Here is a 23,401-nt window from a genome sequence, read left to right as displayed (position 1 = left end):
CCGAGAAGACCCCCGAAGATGCCCGATTGCGGTTGTGCTTTCCTTTCTGCAGCAAGGGCTGGAGCGAAGGCTGTCTCCCTCCACCCTAAAAGTCCAGGTTGCCGCTATTGCTGCGTACCATGACCCCGTGATTGGGAAGTCTTTAGGTAAGCATGACCTCGTCATCAGGTTCCTTAGAGGGGCCAGGAGGTTAAATCCTTCCCGGCCCCCCTCCATACCCTCTTCGGACCTGACTCTGGTGCTGAAATCACTACAGCAGGGCCCATTCAAGCCTTTGCATTCAGTCGAGCCAAAGTTTCTTTCATTGAAAACTCTGCTCCTGCTTGCACTGGCCTCCATCAAGAGGGTAGGGGACCTGCATGCATTTTCGGTCGACGATTCATGCCTAGAATTTGGGCCGGCTGACTCCCAGGTAATCCTGAGGCCCTGGCCTGGCTACGTGCCCAAGGTTCCCACTACACCCTTCAAAGACCAAGTGGTGAACCTGCAAGCGCTGCCCCTGGAGGAGGCAGACCCAGCCCTAGCTTTGCTCTGTCCCGTCCGAGCATTGAGATGCTACGTAGACCTCAGAAGCTTCAGGACCTCAGACCAGCTCTTTGTCTGTTACGGAGGCCGGCAGAAGGGGAATGCCGTCTCTAACCAGAGGATGGCCCGCTGGATTGTGGATGCCATAGCCCTGGCTTATCAGGCACAGGGTGTGCCCTGCCCGTTCAGGTTGCGAGCTCACTCAACTAGAAGTGTTGCATCCTCCTGGGTACTGGCTCGTGGCGCCTCGCTGACAGATATTTGTAAAGCTGCGGCCTGGGCGACCCCAACATGTTCGCTAGGTTCTATAGCCTTCGTGTAGAGACGGTATCCTCCTGTGTTCTCACCTCAAACGGGTAGTGGCACCGAGAGGCCCCGGTTAGTGTCGGCTTGCTAAAACCGCTCCAGAGTGTCCGTACTGTAGACCCTGTTGAGATCCTCCATCACCCTAGGCAGCTGGACGCGGCGGAACGTCCGGCGACAGGCCTTCATGATGAATCAGTGAGAACCATGGAAGGCTGGGTTCCATATTGAGACCTAAGCGATACTCGTATGCGTATAGTCCACGGTATAGCCTTAGAGCCCGTGTTTCCCCGGCAGACTTCTGCCTTTCCAGGAGGGTTTGAATCACCTCAAATTTCTCCATATACACCTAAACGGATGCTATATGTGTATTTGCTCCCGAGACCTCCTTCGGGAAGGATGGAGCCTCCGCAGCGTCCCTGTTCCAAGTGGAACGGGTACGTTTTCCCAGTGTTATCCAGTCTCACCCAGTGAGGTAGTGCTTTGACATTGGTGAGTGGAGCTACTTGTTCCGAGCCCCGGCCTACACCTAATAGGGGCGCAGGCGGCTCGCACAGGGCACTGGAAGGGGCAGCACCCATGGTGCTTTGGTAGGGATCCCATTTTCGTCGGTCACCGACGTGGCGTCGAGATTGTCGGACTGAAAGGGAACGTCTCGGTTACGTATGGTAACCCTCGTTCCCTGAAGGAGGGAACGGAGACGCCACGTCCCGTCGCCATGGTTGCTGTACCACCGCTGAGCCGCCGGGTCTCCGGCTCGGCTCCTCAGCGAAAACCTGGTATGCATTGCACCTGCTGCCTTATTATACTCACGCTGTGATCAGCGGCAGCTGGATGCAATAATTGCATGCAAATGTGCATTGGCTCGTTTAGTTTACACTCGAAGTAGATTGGTCTATCGAAGCGATATCCCATTTTCGTCGGTCACCGACGTGGCGTCTCCGTTCCCTCCTTCAGGGAACGAGGGTTACCATACGTAACCGAGACGTTTCTGTTAATCCCTATTTGATTGAATCAACGTGAAAACAGTTTCACAGTTTGCACGGTCACACACAAACATTGAATAACAAAACGTTGAGATTTTACAGCCAGTCACTAAGGTTAGCATTTATTTTCTGTCTGTCAGACTAAAGCAAAACTTACAGGTAAAAAAAAAACAAAAACAAAAAAAACAGCTGCTTTGTGACCTGCTGAACTCATTTGTTTCTTACAAGATATGTTTTTTACAAGAATGCATCAATTCGCTACAGGTGGCCTTTATTCACCCCCCGGAGCCATGTGATGCACATTTTATTATGGATGGATGCACTTCATTGGACTTATTTTGGACTGTTGAACAGAAACACCCGCCCACTGCCATTATAAAGCTTGGAAGAGCCAGGACAATTTTTTTATATAGCTCAGATTGGATTTGTCTGAAAGAAGAAAGTCATATATATCTAGAATGCCTTGAGGGTGAGTAAATCATGGGCTAATTTTAATTTTTGGGTGAACTATCTCTTTAACACCAGTGATAGCTGGTGGAAATTTTTCTAGGTATGGCGACACGTCCAACAATTTTGGCATACATCCCAGTATGATTTATCCCATTATAATAAAATGAAAAATATTAAGATTGATATATTTTAAAAAATATATAATTGTTTTACCAAGTTCAAGATTAAGTTTGAGGATGATTCTCACAAAACTAGATTTTAGATAAATGAACACACTTTTTTTTTAATTTTCATAGTTCACAGTTTATGTGTACAGTGGAACAGCAAAAACTATGAGGAAAAAATAAATGTCACATTTGCTTAGAGCATTTTCTGTATATATATATTAATAACTACAAGTCAAGTAGCAATACCAAACAGGATCACACAGACATGCCAACAGACCACTATACTGCCGTGCAAAGGCAAAAGTCCGTAACTTCGATTTTTGTTGAAAATGAGTTATTGATATTTTTGGGACATTCAAGACATCCTTTATCATGGGTATAAGTATATTGAGTCAATTTAGTTGTTTTTCCGAGAAAATAATGGGTTGTCTCAACCGTAACTTCGAAAAGCCCCGGAGAAACCATGGCAGAACACCGTATAACAACACTTACCACTCTTTCACTTTGTTTGGAACACTCAAATTGAGTTACGGCCTTCTGACTTTGTTTAGCCACTCAATATGAAGTTACATTTTTTTTTTACTGTCCATTAAAATCTGCCGCATTTTAATTATGGTGTAGACAAACAAATGAGATAGATTGTGATCTACCAAACAGCTCCATATAACAAAGCACTGTAAAGACTAGATACCTTTGCAGCAATACGTAATCGTAATAAACCCTTAAAGTTTTTTTTTTTCTTTTCCTCTTTGTAATGCAGATTATTCACCAGGCTTTCACTTCTATGGAATGCGTGTGGACTCGAATGCCATAGCTAGCATGATCAATCATAAAATCAGTAGCCTACTAACAGTTCGCAATTAAATCCATATCCTACCTTTTCTTGTAACCCGATAAAATCAATTCATGGCGATAAACGTCATCAGAGATGTTTAATCCAAGCATTCTGAGCATTATTCCTGTTTGCTGGTTCTTTTAGTTTAGGCAATCTCATACAAGTCAATATAAAAGCAATTATGCTATGTCTAACATTATTTTACATTACTGAGCATAGCAAATAAATTGGTATCCACGGAATCCACTCACGTTTAACTAGTCTGCTTGTTATGGTAAAATAATTACATAAAATAAAATAAACAATAACAATTAATACAGTGGCATGCAATAGCCTATATGAGACATCACTAGATTTTATACAGGTGTTACTATAACGATTTTGTAAATGGTGATCAGCAACCAAATATTGATAATGTGGAAGTTACAGCCTTTTGCCTTGGTGTGACCTTTTGCAGACATCTCACGTTTCCACTCCTGTCGGGAGCCTGGTGAAGGGCGGCGATTAAGGGATTAAATACAAATATGATAATTATTGTATGTCTAGTAAGACTTCAGCTCAAAGTATGTTTGTTCCTACCAATTGCTGCACAAGTTAAATTTACGTATGATGATGAAAGCATGTTAGTGCTAGCCCTCCCGAAACACATATGGATTGCATTGCAGTGCCTACAGTTCGGTAAAAAAAAAAAAAAAAAAAAAATATTATGGACTTGCAATTCTTCCCCAGAGTGAAATCATCTAAAAAGGGGCGGTACTCCACATACTGTGACTTGAAGCTGCTTGGACTTCATACAGTATACAGAGGCAAAACAAACAGTCTAGAACTGTGACAGAATTGTAACACTGTGGTTGAATGTGATAGAAAAACACTTGTGGTGCATAGCCCATTTCACGCCAATGAAGAAACTGCACCACTATGAACTTTAATATAGTGTTTTCTCAGTATATATGTGAAATTTAGTGTAAATTTATTTATTTTACAACAAATGCAGTCACGTCTCATCAGTAAGCCAAAATCAAGCTGATTTGATGGCATATGCAAAATGAAGAAATAGACAATGCCCCTTGTTTATATTTGTATATGACCATGAACCTATTTTTGTCTTTTTTCTCACTGAACCAAAAAAAGCAATTATGTAGTCATAAGCCATTTCCACATTTATACAGGGTACAAAAGCAGAGGTCATTAAGCAATTTGATAGAGCCAAGCTAGTGTTATTGTACTTTCCATTTGGTGGAATGAAAAATTAAATCACGTTCAATTAAACATTAGACGGGGATAAGCAGACTTTGCATTTATGCACTTCAGGTAATTCCTCACCCATCTGGGCTTGTAATTTGTTAGAACACATAAAATACAGAGAGAAAGCAATAATCATTTAGACTGCAAAACCCAATAAAATGTTGCATTGTTATAGATACTGCTGTAGGCCAAAGAGTATGAAAAAAAGTAATGCTTTGCTCTGTTTTTTTTTTTTTTTTTTTTTGTTCATCAGTTCATCAGTTAATTCCAGTCTCAGAAAATATAAAATAAAAATGCACAAACTTGTACATAAGCAACAAAATGTCATTTAAGCTGTCGTTGATGACCTTTGTTCTGTATAGATCTCTCCTTTGAAAGTTCATTGTGCATTTCTCCCTTCAGCTAAAGGCTGGTCTACAATGATAAAGAAGAAGGTTCTGCTCAATGCCGGTGGTCACCTGAGAACTCTGGGTAATGACGGCTTCCTCTGCACTGGGCAAAGATAAATTACAGTGAGACGGCAAGCCCAGAAAATCACTGGGCTGCCAGCACTGTTTCCTGACATTTGTAGTCACGAGGGTTCACACAGACGCAGAACATAGAGAGGTCAGGGCAAATCATGTTTCACCCGCTGCATATCAGAATGAGGGAAGCTTTCTTTCCGCCACACTTTCTGATTGTCTTTTACACCAGTGGCTGCAAAGATGATGAGATGAGAGTGTTGTGGAAAGGTTGGGATGTAATGTGAAAATAGACAAAAACATTTCTTAGTGGAATTCATTTATCATACATAAAAAGTAGAAAAAAGGGCCTTTGGCCTGCAGGTTACAATGCATTTTTCAAAATGCCAGTAGCGTGAAGGGTTAGACCACTATCCAGCCCCATTTTCAGCAAATATAAGAACCCAAGGCCTCTGACTTCTCTTTTTTCATATTGTCAGTTTATGCATTCTCAGCTCTGTCTATTGGAGATGCTTTCACACATGAAATTTTTGAATGCACGTCTTCAGAGGGCGAACGGGATGGCAAGAGGTTAGGGTATTTGGAGGAGAGGTGTTTTTTTTTTCTCCCCTTGTTGGGAATTTCTAGCGGCATCCATTACGCATGTCAAAAAAGTGCCTGATAAAAACAGGAGAAAAGTGAGAGAACGCACTGTGTTAGTAAATCTCTCAACTGTCAATCTTGTAATTTGAGAGATGGAAAGTATTCAGTCGTGTCCACTTGAAGAAATCTTCCCATCGTCAAATTGCCTCTGGGTTTGCTGAGCTCTGAACAGAAATTGGTTTCTGCCTACAGGATGATAGTGTCACAGCAGGGGCTCGACTCTGATGCTCATGTGATCGCGCTGGAATGCAAGAGACTGATGAGGAGCAGGCTCATACAATACAGTCTGTTTATCCCTCTGACTTTTCAGTTGGGTCAGTTCTACGTAAATTATTGTTTCCACATGGAGAGTTAAGATATTCTTTAATGGTGTTCAGGGATACATTGCAGCATTTGAGAATTAAGCATTTAAATGCAGAGACAGAGCATTAAAATCTTGAAAACAAAGTTAATAGAGAATATGTAAGTGCTAAGACCAGTGCATAAAACTGATTTTATTTATTTTTTTCTTTCATTTTTACAGATTGTGAGACTTGCTGTTATAATGCTGTTCTGGGTGGGAAATAAATTGGAAAAAAAAAAAATACTATAACCATATTTCAAGTTGGCCTATTACTGAATGGCATATTGGTGCCTGTCATATAATGTTGATATAGCCCACCAATCTGCTTAAATTACCTGCTTTTTAAGGTGAAAATCTGTCAAAATAATACAAGCGGTAAAAAAACAAACAAACAATCAAAATAAAATAAATAAATAAAACATGATTCAGGTTTCATGCATACTTGAACCCAAAAACTAGATTAAAGCAAAGTGTTAAGTGAACATGAGTGCTCGGTCTGTATAGGTCTGTCTGTTTATCTTTATTTACTGTGATTTTAAATAACTGAAGTTGGCATATATGCCAAACTGCATACACACACTCATGATAGTGGCTTGTGACAGACATAAGTGTGTTTTGTATATTTGACTTTCAGGATCATTTAGCAGTGTTGTTCTGGTAAGTCACTCTGAAACTGAAAAACTAGGGATGCATATGTGGTATTGAAAGGTTTTAATATTGTATAAGTCGGCTGATTAGTAAAATTGCTGGTATATTTAAGCTAATAAGTCATATGGTCAAATGGTCTTAGGAGCCCACTGTCAGACTCTATTCCGTGTTTTGCTCCCCAAATGTTCCATGTCCTGGTTTTCCAGTGTTCCTTTAAATGATATATTTTTAAGTATTGACTACGGGAAGGGTGTTGCCCTAATGATATTAGACTTGAGCTCTGCTTTTGACATTATAGATCATGCTGTTTTAATAGAATGTCTTAGAGATTACGTAGGAATTAATGGTGTTGCACTTAAGTGGTTTTCTTATTTGCAGGATAGGACTTGTTATGTTAAAATAGGAAATTCTGTCTCTACATCTGCGACTTTCTCCTGTGGGGTCCCACAGGGATCTATTCTTGGCCCAACTTTGTTTTCTTTACATATGCTGCCCCTGGGGTCAATTTTTAGGAAGTACAATATTAACTATCATCTGTTTGCTGATGATTTGCAAATGTATTTTCCTTTAGAGCTTGACAGTTGTTTTTCTTTAACAAACTATTGCAAGTGCTTGGCAGAGGTTAAGGCTTGGTTTGCAAATAATTTTCTTCAATTAAATGAAGATAAGACTGAGTTTATTATTTGGTAACAAGCAGTTTTAGAATGGTATGGTCAGAAGCCAGGCACTATTGTCCTGTGGTTATGTGAGGAACTTATAGATTCTGAAATCTGTCTGGACAGACAAGTAAACAGTGTTGTGAAAACATCCTTTTTTCAGTTAAGGAAATTGTCCAAAGTGAAAACTATTCTTTCAAACAAGGATTTAGAGTCTGTTATACATGCTTTTATTTCAACGCGGTTGGACTATTGTAATGCTTTATACTTAGGAATAAGTGAATCTCTGGTTATGCGTCTTCAGTATGTTCAGAATGCTGCAGCAAGACTTTTAACTAACACTAGAAAACGGGATCATATACAGTAACACCTCTGTTGGTATCTTTGCATTGGCTTCCTGTAAAATACTGAATACAATACAAGTTGTTGATGTTTGTGTATAAAGCTCTGCATGATCAGGCTCCTGAGTGAATAGGGGATATGTTGGTCCCTTACCAATCGCATCGATAATTGCGCTCCTCTCAGAGCTTGCTTTTGACTAGCGGAGTGGAGATCATGCTTTTTCTGTTGCGGCTCCAGCTCTTTGGAATGCTCTGCCATTATCTGTAAAATCCTCATCAAGGATGGACATTTTTAAAAAGGACTTAAAGACTGACTTGTTTTATCAGGCTTTCAGCATTTAATTGGTCAGGATGATTGTGAATTACTTGTCTTTTATTTTATGTTTTGTTCCTATGTTTTAATGTTTTATGTTTTTTTTTATCTTTATTATATACTGCTTGTGTACAGCACTTTGGTCCATTTTTTATGGTTTTGAAAGTGTTTTATAAATAAAGGTTGAGTTGAGAATACATTTAGGGTCCCTGTCATTTTCATGTTTTAAATAAACTTGTTCCCCATCATTTTTGCTATATGGAATGCAAAATCTTTGAAGCTCAATATCTCAAAACTGCTCAGAATGCAGATAGAAGCTTATAATTCCAAGGTGACGATATCATTGTTCCTTATATATTGGAAATTATGCAAAATAAAACATACTCAGCCAGTCTATGTGAGTTATGCATGATGCAGTTGTGTACATATTTGTTTAGTGCAAAGTCTTTGTTTGGAGTCTGTCAGTGCACCAGCTAATCAAGCATTATTTGCTTATCGTGCTCTCATGGGGTTCATATTCAGAACCGTGTTACATTAAATACAGTGCCATTTCCATCAAATCTGGAAAAACAAATTTACATTTGCTGCAGCCTTCCACATTGCAAATGTAAAATGAATAAAGCATCAAAGTAGGCACACCACAGCTCCAGAGATAGAGAAGTATTTAATTATGTTCTCACCACAGGTGACGTTTCGAGCTTAAACACTCTTAATCAGATGAAATGTAAAATGAATACAGTTTTGTCAAATTCTTATCTGTTTGTCATACAGCGACATGCCGCCACTGAACTGCTTCGATAAGGCTTTGCAATATTCAGTGTTAAAGTAAACGATTTTATTCCTTTTGAAATGATCTTAAAGTGTTCTGCATCATATAGACCTCAAGGTTAATTGTGATGTCGGTTCCTCTGCTCATGATATTATTTTATTATTAATTAATATAATTGCCTATGTCACTACATGATACTGATTTTTTTGTTGCCAAATTGGTTTGGAACAATTTTTGCATTCTTGGAAATCGTATTTGCCTGTGTGGCAACTATAGTTGCTGGTGGGCAAATATGTTGTATTCACTCCATTCAATGTCAAATTTGAATAGGAGGAGAGCATTTGGCATCTAACTCAAAATAACTGCTTTCAACAGATCAGTCTTTATTTATAAACAAATATATCATGCATAAAAGGCAAAGAACATTTGATGCAAACCCCAAAAAGGCTGCGTCTAGCTTATAATCTCTTGAATATGATAATACAACAAATCCATTTTTCTTAAAATGGTGGAACATAGTGCAGAATAAAGGTTACCAACATTCAGCAAAATATCATATTTTTGCTCAGTAGAAGACAAAATCTCACAGGCTTGCAACTTGAGGGAGACTAAATGATGACTGGAATTAAACACAGGAAGATAGAACAGAGGAAAAATACCTCAAAATAAGAATCAGTAAAACACAAGACAGGGTTTCAGCAATACCAAGCATTTCTTAACATTTTCCTTCAAAATTTAGTTTTGTTATTCCTTTTAAAAAAAGATGACAAAAAGTATAGAAAGCTTCATATTTTCAAATTATTTATCAGTTCAAGTCAGTGGTGATATTGACAAACTTGTGTGTTAAGTAAAAATGTGGTACACATGCATTATCCAATGTACGTACTGTACCACTTTTAAAGCTTGGTTCCTGAAGAGGAGATGTTTTTTTTTTTGTTTTTGTTTTTTATGTTGAGCTCTTTTTTTCTTATTCTCTTTTTATTATCTTTCTTCTTTTTGCATCCAAGAACTAATCAGAAGTGTTTATCAGCAGCTCAGGAAATGGCTTTCATCACTAGCACAGATTGCAGGGTGCAATGACCTTATGTTTAGGGCAGCTTTCCGCTCAAGTGTAAGTGGTTGAGAAATGCGTTACGGCCATTTAGTCTCAGCATTACTTGAGTTTAATTACACAGAAGGAGTGTGGGTTGATGTTATTGCAAAGACATAATGTGCATGTGCATACACACTGTAAATACTTGAGCACAAAAACGTGACTAAAGCAAAGAGTTAAGAGATCATGATTGCTTGGTCTTTATAAATCAGTCTGTATATTTTTTATTTAAATGCCAGTAGCTGTAGAGTGTGAAGTGTTGTCATTTAACACTAGGTAGAATGATAAGTGATGCTAAATATGTTTCTGAATATAATCTATACTTTATTTAAAACGTATTGGCGGACATTTGATTTTTGTGTGGATACATTCATACATTAATAATTTATTCATTTTATTATATCGACTGTGTAAACTAATTTAGATCAAAGGGAATTAATTATGATATTTAAAGGGAATATTGACAGAATAACTGTTCTATGGCTGATCAACCGAATCGGTCAGCAATTAATTGAACGGGCTATATAACATCAACTCTGCAATGGATATTAATATCCAAAGTATAGTGAAAACACTATTAATTAGTGAAGTAACAAGATCGGCAGTTTAAGACATTAACTTGTAAGCACAAAACACAAGATACTTTTCTTTTCAACATAAATAAGAAAAATCTAAGACATAAACTAATCTAACACATAAACACATGCACTCCCGCATCCACACAAGCTACAGAAAGAGAGAAAAAAATAAGAAAGAATGAGTTTAAGAGAGTGGAAATGGCTAAGACCTGAACAACCATCAAACAAGCTAAAATCTGGAGGTTTACTTGTGTTGCCTGTGTTAGGGGATTTAATCCGTGGATTAAATCTGTTGGGTGTTCCCTCCGGTGGTGTCATCCAGGGCGGTTCCCCAGGTCGTTGATTTGTTGAAGGTCTGGTAGTCATTTGGAGTGATGTCTTGGGGAGACCAATCATTGGGCATTAGTTGGGGATTAGGATGGGTGCAGAGTACTGTACACTGGTTGAAGTTTGACAGAACGGAAAAAATTAAAGGAAAAAAGCAGCGTCAAAAAGCACTGGCAAAAGCAAAATCTGTTTGTGTCCTGAGATTTTAAACTTGGCTTTTGGACAAATTCCAAATGGTGTCTTGACCAATTTGACATTGTTTTAACTCGAGCTGTGACTACATTTCTCCTCCCAATACATAAATCAGCATTTTATGTTATTAGTCACATGGTCCAAATTTTCCCACTCTTGCAGAGTATAAATTACATATTGGAATCTGATACATTTTACAAAGAACTGATTAATAGAAACGTTTCAAGAAAGTGTTTTTAAACTCATACATGCCAAACTCGAATATAAACATATAAACTCTTCAATAGTTATTCAAAAGACATACACAATGAGTGATTAGAACATGATAGTCAAATGTTTGGGTTACATACATGATATGGAGTTATGCTACTCGTCCCAAATTTGGCAGACTCCTCCCTGAGTGGGAATTATTAATAAAACTTATTTGTTTTAATGCTGCAAGCTGTTTAAAACTGCTAGTTAGTTAGACATGCTTCATATCAGATTTACGGCCATCCATGTTGTCCAGGGCCTCTTTCTGGAATTTCTCTGTGCTCTTTCTATTGTTTCAACGCTGTTCTTATTGAATCTTAAATAGTCTGATTTGCTCTGATATCCTACAACTGTCACTAAGGGCAAATGTGTTCTAAATCCAGTGACAGTTCTTTCAGTGCATTAGAGTGACGTTTCCTTGTATACATTCCCTCAACTCTTGCCAACAGACATCAATCGATAAGTTGCATTCTGTAGGAGTGTTTTATTCCACAGTGCTCCCTTATGTGTACATTGTATGTTTGAGGATGTGTCTTTGTCTTTGGAGAATAAGAATAGGAGAGATCTAAAGACACATCTGAATATCAAACATGATGCAGTGATTGCTGCGAGAACTTGAGTGAGGTGATGACGTGGTAGCTCTCAGCATTCTGTATCTCTGAGGGAAAGACGGGAAGCAGCTGATAGAGCTCCTGGGTGCTTTTGTGGCCATTGAGTCTAAACAATCCTGGCTCTGCACATCAGCCCCCGGTGCTGACAGTAATGTGCCCTGAAGAAGAGATCAATGTGTGTCTAAGCTTTGGCACTCTCTGGATCTTGCTTTTTCAGCAACCATTTTCTGCTGCTTTTGGCCATTAGCGACCGACATCTCTTTCTTCTCCTGTCCTCCATTGCTTGTGCCATCAGTGCTGATGATGGGTTAAATGAGGATGTAAGCCAGTGTAACAGGCCTCCATTTCAGTTTCAAATTTTGACCCTCCATTTCAGGGTCAAAGATGAAGCAAAGGAAAAATTCTAGAATCTCTGTGTGTTCAATGAGCTCTCCAGTAGACACTGTGATTCTTCTTCAGTGGGCAGGTTGGTGCTGGGGATCTAAGGCCAGATGTAGATGAAGCTTTTTTCCAGTTAAATATTTAGGAGTTGAAAGCATGAGGTAAAGGGGCTGCCGGTGGGTTGATGAAATAATGCGTCTCCTCTAATGGGATTGTAGAAGGGCAGCTCAGAGGGTCAGGAAAGTGTCAGCAATTCATCGTCCTGCCAAAGCCTGTCTGGCCCTTGGGCTCAGTGTACTACTTACTGGTCTGTACAGAGGGACAGTGCCAAAGGTCCCATGTAATATAGAAAGGTGTGATGGTGTTGCAATTAGTTTGCCCGGGGACATATTCTTTCACCAGATCTGGTTCTGCTTCTCTCAGTGTTATTGTGCAGCTGGGTCTCTATGAAAATCTGCGCACAGGATGTTTGGTCAATAAAACAGTTATTGTTCAGTGGATATGATGAAGAATATGCACCATTATCATTTTAAGTGTTCTTGCATGTTTTCAGCCCATTTGGTGGGGTTTATTGGAAGCATTATTTGTTCAGTTTGACCTTGGCTTGTTTCAAATGTGTCTTTTGGAATCTGCAATTATGAACTTTACCGATGTACAATAATTGCCATTACTATAATAATAATAATAATAATAATAATAAAAACATTGGCTGCTAATGTTGCATCAAGAATAACTGAATTATACACTCAGAAAAAAAAGGTACAAAAGCTGTCACTGGGGCGGTACCTTTTCAAAAGGTACACCTTTGTACCTTTTAGGTACTAATACTGTATGTAGCTTTAAGGTACCAATATGGACCCTTTATGTACAAAGGTGTAACTTTTGAAAAGGTAAGTGACAGCTTTTGTACCTTTTTTTTCTGAGTGTGTAATTCAGTTATTCTTGATGCAACATTAGCAGCCAATGTTTTTATTATTATTATTATTATTATTATTATTATTATTATAGTAATGGCACTTATTGTACATCTTTTGAAAAGGTACCACCCCAGTGACAACTTTTGTACCTTTTTTTTCTGAGAGTGTAGGGTATCCTGAAGATTGGTCGAGGAGCACAATCAGTGCATTAAAGTCACAAAGGGACCCAACCTTAGCTGTGAGACTATGTACTATGAATTAAACTTTGCATGCATAGCCTAAATACAAACCCAATTCCAAAAAAGTTGGGACACTGTACAAATTGTGAGTAAAAAAAGGAATGAAATAATTTATAAATCTCATAAACTTATATTTTATTCACAATAGGATAAAGATAACATATCAAATGATGAAAGTGAGACATTTTGAAATGTCATGCCAAATATTGGCTCATTTTGGATTTCATGAGAGCTACACATTCCAAAAAAGTTGGGACAGGTTACAATAAGAGGCCGGAAAAGTTAAATGTACATATAAGGAACAGCTGGAGGACCAATTTGCAACTTATTAGATCAGTTAGCAACTTGATTGGGTATAAAAAAGAGCCTCTCAGAGTGGCAGTGTCTCTCAGAAGTCAAGATGGGCAGAGGATCACCAATTCCCCCAATGCTGCGCCGAAAAATAGTGGAGCAATATCAGAAAGGAGTTTCTCAGAGAAAAAATTGCAAAGAGTTTGAAGTTATCATCATCTACAGTGCATAATATCATCCAAAGATTCAGAGAACCTGGAACAATCTCTGTGCGTAAGGGTCAAGGCCGGAAAACCATACTGGATGCCCGTGATCTTCGGGCACTTAGATGGCACTGCATCACATACAGGAATGCTACTGTAATGGAAATCACAACATGGGCTCAGGAATACTTCCAGAAAACATTGTCGGTGAACACAATCCACTCTGCCATTCGCCGTTGCCGGCTAAAACTCTATAGGTCAAAAAAGAAACCATATCTAAACATGATCCAGAAGCGCAGGTGTTTTCTCTGGGCCAAGGCTCATTTAAAATGGACTGTGGCAAAGTGGAAAACTGTTCTGTGTTCACACAAATCAAAATTTGAAGTTCTTTTTGGAAAACTGGGATGCCATGTCATCCGGACTAAGGAGGACAAGGAGAACCCAAGTTGTCATCAGCACTCAGTTCAGAAGCCTGCATCTCTGATGGTATGGGGTTGCATGAGTGCGTGTGGCATGGGCAGCTTACACATCTGGAAAGGCACCATCAATGCTGAAAGGTATATCCAAGTTCTAGAACAACATATGCTCCCATCCAGATGTCGTCTCTTTCAGGGAAGACCTTGCATTTTTCCAACATGACAATGCCAGACCACATACTGCATCAATTACAACATCATGGCTGCGTAGAAGAAGGATCCGTGTACTGAAATGGCCAGCCTGCAGTCCAGATCTTTCACCCATGACAACGTTTGGCGCATTATAAAGAGAAGATGTGACAAAAAAGACCTAAGACAATTGAACAACTAGAAGCCTGTATTAGACAAGAATGGGACAACATTCCTATTAAACTTGAGCAACTTGTCTCCTCAGTCCCCAGACGTTTGCAGACTGTTATAAAAAGAAGAGGGGATGCCACACAGTGGTAAACATGGCCTTGTCCCAACTTTTTTGAGATGTGTTGATGCCATGAAATTTAAAATTTATTTTTCCCTTAAAATGATACATTTTCTCATTTTATACATTTGATATGTCATCTATGTTGTATTCTGAATAAAATATTGAAATTTGAAACTTCCACATCATTGCATTCTGTTTTTATTCACAATTTGTACAGTGTCCCAACTTTTTTGGATTTGGGTTTGTAGATGGCCGAAGTCCCTTTCATGGAAAGTGTTTTTTTTGTGATCGTGTTTGTAGATGGGCTGTTTTTGGATTTAAGTATTTGGTCTTTTTTGGTGGTTTATCTAAAAAACTACTTTCCAAACTCCAATTTAAATAATGTATTGCAAATCAACAACAAAGTCTGACATTAACTGCCCCATAAATCTTATATAAGTTCATGCAGTGTTAAATTTCAGGTTGGTTCTGCTGATGTTCATGAGCAGTCTTAAGTATGTTTCTCAATGCACTTGTTTCTGGAGCTTTTGATGGCAACAACATGTGATGGTGCATACAAGTCATTTTGGAAAGATCGTATTTACAACTTGGATGACACATGGATGCCACCATCAAGTTACAATGATGAGAGGATTTTCTATAAGCCCAGCATTCCAAAGTGGTGTGAGAAAACATGGCTATCACAATGGATGCAGCATCTGTGTAAACAATAAGTTATAATATATATAAATTCAGAATATCACTTGCTAAGTGGCATGTACACAATATGATAGTATTGTACAATTACAACAGAATATATAAGATTTACTTACAGCACCTTCTTGAATTGAATATCAACTTAAAACAAGAAAAAGCAGAAGAAACAAAAAAAAAAAAAAAAACATGATGCACTCTGTACTCATCATTGCTGTTTTTTTTTTTTTTTTTTTTTTTTTACCAATAGTTACATGACATCTCCAATCAAAGTGATTTTGAAGTGGTATTTTGGTTGGGTTTGGGCACCAGGGGTAAAAACCACCACAATAAGCAAAAAACAAACACTGTAAATAAAATATTTGACTAAATATGAACTACCGAGGAGGACTTGAACATACCATGATGGGAGTCCCATTTAGCGTAACATAAGATAACGGTCTTGGTATACAGTATATGCAGTCTTTGACATTGCTCAGTCATCACAGCAGTTAATAGAGCCACATTATTGTCTCTCCAAATTATTCACTAGAAACCATAAAATAGATTTACTCTACTTGTGAAAGCTGTAGGTTCATGCGTAATCAAAGTTAATCTTAGCTTTCTGTATTTTTGCACACTCTCGGGACTGCAGCTCTGTTTGTTTAGGCGTAGTGCCCTGCTTAAAAGGGTTTGTAATTAATCCCTCTGTCATGTCTCCATTCTCTCCTCCCTTCTACCCTCTTCTCCTGTCAGTATCTCAGCCTACACCTTGTTATGTGGTTCTATGGGCTTGCTCTGCTTCCTACTTGCTGACACACATTTGCCCGTGCCACTGCACTCCCTGTCACGCTCTGCCTTTCTGTTTACTAATTAATTTTAAATCTGTCAAATTAGTGACTCATATTTAACAGTTTCTTTATTTAGGGACATGGGCAGCAGCTTGTGAAATCATTTGACCTCTTTGAAATTGCTCCGCCAATCGTGCTGGGGGTTCAGTGTAACATCAGGTTGAGGGATAAATGCAAAAAAAGTCTTGTGGGGTAAAGCCGATTTTCCAAATACAGCTGTCCATGTATTTTTGGAGAGAAAGTGGACTTGGCAAAGATAATATTATTTTGTAATAATGTGGCTGGAGATTTTCCTGCTCTTGTGTATACTGTCAGCAGTTTTGCTATCTTTATACCTTCAGTTCTAATTACAAATGAAACGATGTAAAATGAAGAGAACTGAAATTTTAATGGCATTTATTAAACATACAAAGCTTCCTCAGCATATTTTAGTTGTAGTCTGATTCTAATATCAAGTCATTACTCAGGATGGCTACCATGTTTTATTGAAAAGGATTTATTAGTGGAAAAAAAGAAAAGAAAATGACAAATCTAATGTTAGTACTAGATAAATCACAAAAATGGTGGTGAATGTCTTACACTGTTTATCAGGAAACTGTAGATAAAAACAAACAGTAAATATGTTCATATATATATATATATATATATATATATATATATATATATATATATATATTAACAAACCAGTTTAAATTACATGACAGAAATGCTCCTAATAATTATTCTTTTACTTGATGTATAGAATGTAAAACGGAAAAATAAAATGTCATATAGTTTCCTTTTAATGTCACAAGGGAATGTAAATGAGGAATGGATTCTTTGTTTACTTTTTTATTTTCAAGGAACACATAATAGTTAATTTATTAGATCCTGACAGATTATGTTTTAAGCAATACAAGTCTACTACAATGACACATTAAGTAATATCTGTAATGCAACAGGAAGGCAGATGAAGATTTAGCATTTTGTTGTCAATTCTAAATGACTGTTGCTGTGGAGGCACGGGTCTAAACATGCATTAATGAGTATTATCACAATCATGAGTTGAGATTCAATTTGAAATGCAGGGCTGCGAAAGCAGCAAAAACAAATGCCAAATCCATTAAATGTGCATCATATCCATATATTTATGCATTTTCAAAACAGCACAGAGATGACACCAAGTCTACGTGCTGCATCCCTTTAGAAAAGATTGTTAATGATAGAATCAGGTTGTTTGAATATAATGTTCCATTTCCTTCATATTCATTATGATAACATTATTCATGTTTTGAATAATAATTGCATAATGTTTGTCTATACCTGACACACATGCACAAGTCAGATAAACTCTCAGGCAAAAACAGCCCTGTAAGAGTGCCCTGCAGGAACACTAATGCTTTTTCATGCATTCTGTGTTATTTACATTGTTAAAGAGTTGGATTCTCATGGCCAAAGTTTCAAAAAATACTTTGGACGTATGACTGAGTATTTCTGTGCCAAATACACTCCTTCTGGCTTTATGTAAATTTAGTAAAGTTTTTATTTATTTTTTTACAAAAAAAAATTAATTAAATAAATGATTGAAAATTAAATCAGTTTGAGCAATTTTGACAAAAAAGAAGAACAATCTTAATCTGTAAAACAGCATTTAAGAGAATAGAGAAAAAAATGAAGTAGTAATAATAATAATAAAATATACATATAAAAAACTAAACAATAGCTCTAATTATCTTCCTTCTTCCTTGGGACAAGGAATCAAGGACTACTGTATAAAAAAAAAAAAATCCCCAATGAAAATTAAATGTTATTCTTTTTCTTATTAATTTGCATTAGAGACTCTTCAAAGATTCCATTTTTAATAACAATAAATTATATTTCAATATGCATTTCACAAATTTTTCTTTATTTATGTAATATTTACCATGCAAAATGTAAAAGTTAACAAGATACTCATTTTAATTTTGTATGAATAAGTGCAAATAACATACACTCACCTAAAGGATTATTAGGAACACCATACTAATACGGTGTTTGACCCCCTTTCGCATTCAGAACTGCCTTAATTCTACGTGGCATTGATTCAACAAGGTGCTGAAAGCATTCTTTAGAAATGTTGGCCCATATTGATAGGATAGCATATTGCAGTTGATGGAGATAAGAAAACATCCCCCACACCATTACACCACCACCACCAGCCTGCACAGTGGTAACAAGGCATGATGGATCCATGTTCTCATTCTGTTTACGCCAAATTCTGACTCATCTGAATGTCTCAACAGAAATCGAGACTCATCAGACCAGGCAACATTTTTTCAGTCTTCAACTGTCCAATTTTGGTGAGCTCGTGCAAATTGTAGCCTCTTTTTCCTATTTGTAGTGGAGTTGAGTGGTACCCGGTGGGGTCTTCTGCTGTTGTAGCCCATCAGCCTCAAGATTGTGCATGTTGTGGCTTCACAAATGCTTTGCTGCATACCTCGGTTGTAATGAGTGGTTATTTCAGTCAAAGTTGCTCTTCTATCAGCTTGAATCAGTCGGCCCATTCTCCTCTGACCCTCTAGCATCAAAAAGGCATTTTTCACCCACAGGACTGCCGCATACTGGATGTTTTTCCCTTTTCACACCATTGTTTGTAAACCCTAGAAATGGTTGTGCCTGAAAATCCCAGTAACTGAGCAGATTGTGAAATACTCAGACCGGCCCGTCTGGCACCAACATCCATGCCACACTCAAAATTGCTTAAATCACCTTTCTTTCCCATTCTGACATTCAGTTTGGAGTTCAGGAGATTGTCTTGACCAGGACCACACCCCTAAATGCATTGAAGCAACTGCCATGTGATTGGTTGATTAGATAATTGCATTAATGAGAAATTGAACAGGTGTCCCTAATAATCCTTTAGGTGAGTGTATTTTAAAGAGTGCAAGTAATTAGTATCTTTTTGAACAATTAAAAAGGCACACATTTTCAGAAAGTTTTTTTCGAGCATGGCTCTTTATGCCGTCATAAAGGGCAGAATTCTTTGTATGGGCACTTCTACTGGAAGAGTGCACGCACACAGCAAACAGAGTGAGAGCAGCCCATCATTCATTGCGCTTCATTCAGGTTACAGAAGTCTTTTGGCAGCGCTGCAAAGGGACTTGCTCGAGAAGAATGTTTTCAAAGATGTGTTTTTTTGATTTGAGAGATAACCTTGTTCAGCCTCCCAAAGAACCCAGCGTTGCAGGAACAGTGGATGGAGTTTGTTTTTCCAGGACAGCAACAGAGTTTTGCATGTGTATTTGTTTATTCCCATCATTTTGGTGATGAATGTTTTATAAACAAGTCCCAGTTCGACGCTGGTTTTGGAGATCTTTTGATACTGAAAGATGGAGAGGTTCCAGCGATAAAAGATCAGGGTCATGATTCGGGACTGCAGGGGGTGAGTAAAACAGCATCAGATGTCTGTGTTTTATTGGTAATCATTGCGTAAGTGCCAAGCGGCAAACTTCAGGTCTCTCTCTTGAAACCAACACGGAAGTGACTTAAACTGCAATTCATCGACTGGTCGCTAGAGACTGGCTCCTAAAGGGAGTCAGTCCCATAGACCCCCATGTTAAAATGCCCAACTTTACAGCTGGAAAAAAAATATATAATAAAATAAATAAAATGTTTACAGCCTGGTACAAAAAGTGGTTTTGGTATATATAGTTAATTTTGCCCTTCATGACAACTGTGAGGGAGGTGAATCTTTTTAATGTTTTAATAGGGTATATGTCGGAACGTCACCTGACCAAACCCGGAAAACAGGTCTCATCACTTCCGCTTGTCGGAGAACGTGCTAACAGCTGTAATAAATAATAGCAATATCTATGGACTTTTAAGATAATCAGTTAAACTAGCTAGCTGTTTTTAATGTTGAGGTTTTATTTTTATTTTTTTATATAAATGTTAGTGGAAAGAATAAAAAAAAAGTTTTAGATATCAGTCAGCATATGTGATGGACATTGGTTATGATAATCTTTGGTATCTACTTTGAAGGCATCTTGAGTAAAACTGCTTCATATTTAATGAAGCATATGCAAAATGTTTTTATACATATTTACAGACTATGGCAGGGCTATTCAGTTAGCTTCATTTGAGGGCCGGATTATTGAATTGAAAATCTGAAGGGGGCCAAGGGGGTAGGGGTGCCTATAAAATTAGAAATTAAATTGAAATGTATATTCAGCAGTAAAATTAACTGATATTACCATCGGTAACATCTATAAAAGGAGGCTTAATTAGGGCTGGCAATCAAAAAAAAAAAAAATCACAATTTTTTCTGTAATTAATCATGATTAATTGCATATTAATATATTTATATTCTCATGATTTCACATTAATGTAGAAACAACAAATATAATATATTTTGAAAATGTGTTTAATGGCATCTTTTTGCTAATTAGCATATTTATTGGTATTATTAATAACAATACTACTGATGTTTCTATTAAATGCATTAACTGAAATCCATTGTTATTAACATTTAAAAGGCTCTGAAAAATATAACAAATAAAACATTTTTTTATTTATTTAACTTGACGTGATCTCTTCATTTTATTTTATTTTTTTATTATATCAATGACAGACTGCTGCAGGTTTGTCTTTAAAACCAGATGCACATGATGTGCATCTGACACACATTCGCTTTTCTCCCAACTATTTATGGTCATTTTGGTATTTATAACTCATTTAAGACCATGTTTACAAGGTCACTCACCAAAAATGCAAACTTTCAAAGACTTTCAAATTGTACTCCATTTGATAATCATCTTCGTCCAGTGTCTGCCCTATTTCTCACCAGAAGTTATGACCGATAACACTGTCTTTTATAATAATTTAAGCAAGAGTTGTGGATATCTCATAAACCCCTCAAGCCCTCGTCAACATTGCCGTCTATTGATGTTGAGGTCTCTGGTAGAGTGTTGTTGTTCCATCTCTTCTTTTGCTTTTTCAGCTGTGAGACAATGGCCTGGGCACTAATTAGTGCAAAAACAACTCAAGGCATATGTGTGACCTGCGCATACTCTTCTCTCGGGTTGGATGAAGATAATTGTCGGGCCAGATTGGGCCTGTGGGCTGTCAGTTGCATAGGTCTGGTTTATGGTAAGTGCCCTGTTCGTGCAGACATGATATGTCATCAGCATGTTCCATTTACGCTATGCAAACTGAGCGAGAATGGAAGGTGCTATTATTGTAGTATTATGTGCTTTGTACTGTAATGTTTTCTCATCGGTGAATGAGACATGAGGTCTGACAGCATTGCATTCAACCCTCCACCAACGCTGTCTCTCATAGTGTCGCTGGTTAACCTCTGCTTTATCTTTGTGCATTCATGTGTTTTGGGGGAGACGTGGCTTTGGAGAGTGATTGGAGGAAGGGTGCAGGATCTTATGCTTCCAAAGCTAGCTTGCTATTGCTAGCTTATCTGAAATCACCCACCCAAACTTTAAAGGTACCATATTATGCCTCTTTTAAAAAGATGTAAAATAAATCTTTGATGTCCCCAGAGTGTGTATATGAAGTTCTAGCTCAAAATACCCCACAGAAATTGTTTTATAGCTTGTTGAAATTGCCACTTTTAGGGTATGTGCCAAAGCGCTGTTTTTGTGTTTGTCCTATTAAATTCAAATGTTTAAAGTTTTTGTGTTTGTCCTATTAAATTCAAATGTGCTGGTGCTCCCACCTCCCTTTTCAGAATAAAAAAATAAAAGTTATTTTTAAGATAAAAATAACGACATAGCTGGTCTCATGGTGCCTTCGTATGCTATCACATTATGAGCTTAACAAATTCAAGTGGTCGACTTCACATTGCTTCCATATGCATTTTTTTAACTACCACATTACTATTTACTATCATTCTGCAGATTAGCCTTACAGAGAGCCAAGAAGCTCTTTTGGAAAACAAAATATGATGCAGCGTAAAATGATTGGCACAAACATATAGGACTTTTCTTTTTTTCTTTTTTTCTCGAGACATTCCATTATGGAGACTCCTGTGTTCATAGGTGCATCCTAACACACAACACTTAATGCCTCTTTGGCGCTGACATTGTATCTCCAGTAGCTACAGCGAGAAAACAGTAATGGCGGACTGCTGCTACTCACTCAGGGCTATGTCTATGCTAATAGGATAAAGAGCGTCACAAATGGGTGGGACTATTCCATAGTATGACATCATTATAAGGAGAAATCTGGAACTGCTCATTTGGAGAGACTGTTTATGATTTACTGGGATTATAAAAAAAAAAGAAATGAGTGGGTGAATTTTTACCATTATAGGCTGGTGGTTTTCACACACTGTGGCCACACAACTGTGTTCAAACACTTTATAAAAGTGATTTTTGCATAATAGGTCACCTTTAATAACAGCTGGTTTACAATCACTTCTCATAAACAAGTTTGGGAAGGTGGTTGGTTGTAAATTGTATGTTGGCCTTCCAAATGCATGTTATAAGCGACTCCAGATGCAGAGATGAGTTCATGTAGAGTTGCATTTACTGCAAACCAAGCTGGATCATGAGATATGTGCAAATAAAAGAACATGTCACACTTCACACTGAAACACACAGTACATGTGCATGTATTTATGTATATAAATTGTAGTCTTTGCCATTTAATAATTTTAATTATTTAATTATTTAATAATTTAATTATTTAATTACTTGTGCAGCCCTTTGATATTGCATACATTTCATTAGTCAAAATGGAAATGGAAGGTCAAATTGAGTGCATCATTGGATACAGTATTCCACGCAGTATGCTCTGTTTGTATACTGAATTTTGGCTGATGTAGAAAGGTCCTCTGTGTTCTGTTATAATGCCAGATAGACAGCCAGGAGAGCAATCTCAAAAGAACCTTATGGAAAACAACCCCAACTTAACCTTTGCCAAAGTGCTGCCACTCTACTACTGTAGAGAGTGCCTGAATGCATGAGTGATGATACTAGATGTGTCAGGAAGACAGACAAACCATATAGCAAATATTCTGCAATATTCACATGTCTTTAAAACCTGTGTATTATGAAAACACAGGACCAGAGAACCATTTTCACATAATCACAACAAAGCAGCTAAGTATCAAGGTATTAGCCATTAATGGGCCGCTCTAACTGCAATTAGAGGCCTCGTGCAGCAGCTTCTAGTAGGTCAACCTTTGGATATAACCTTTTGTATTTCTCTGGTGCATCCGGGAGTTTGAAAGGATTACTTT

This window comes from Cyprinus carpio, unplaced genomic scaffold, assembly GCF_018340385.1.
Source record: "Cyprinus carpio isolate SPL01 unplaced genomic scaffold, ASM1834038v1 S000006709, whole genome shotgun sequence".
Taxonomy (NCBI): domain Eukaryota; kingdom Metazoa; phylum Chordata; class Actinopteri; order Cypriniformes; family Cyprinidae; genus Cyprinus; species Cyprinus carpio.
Note: the sequence above shows the minus strand (reverse complement) of the source record.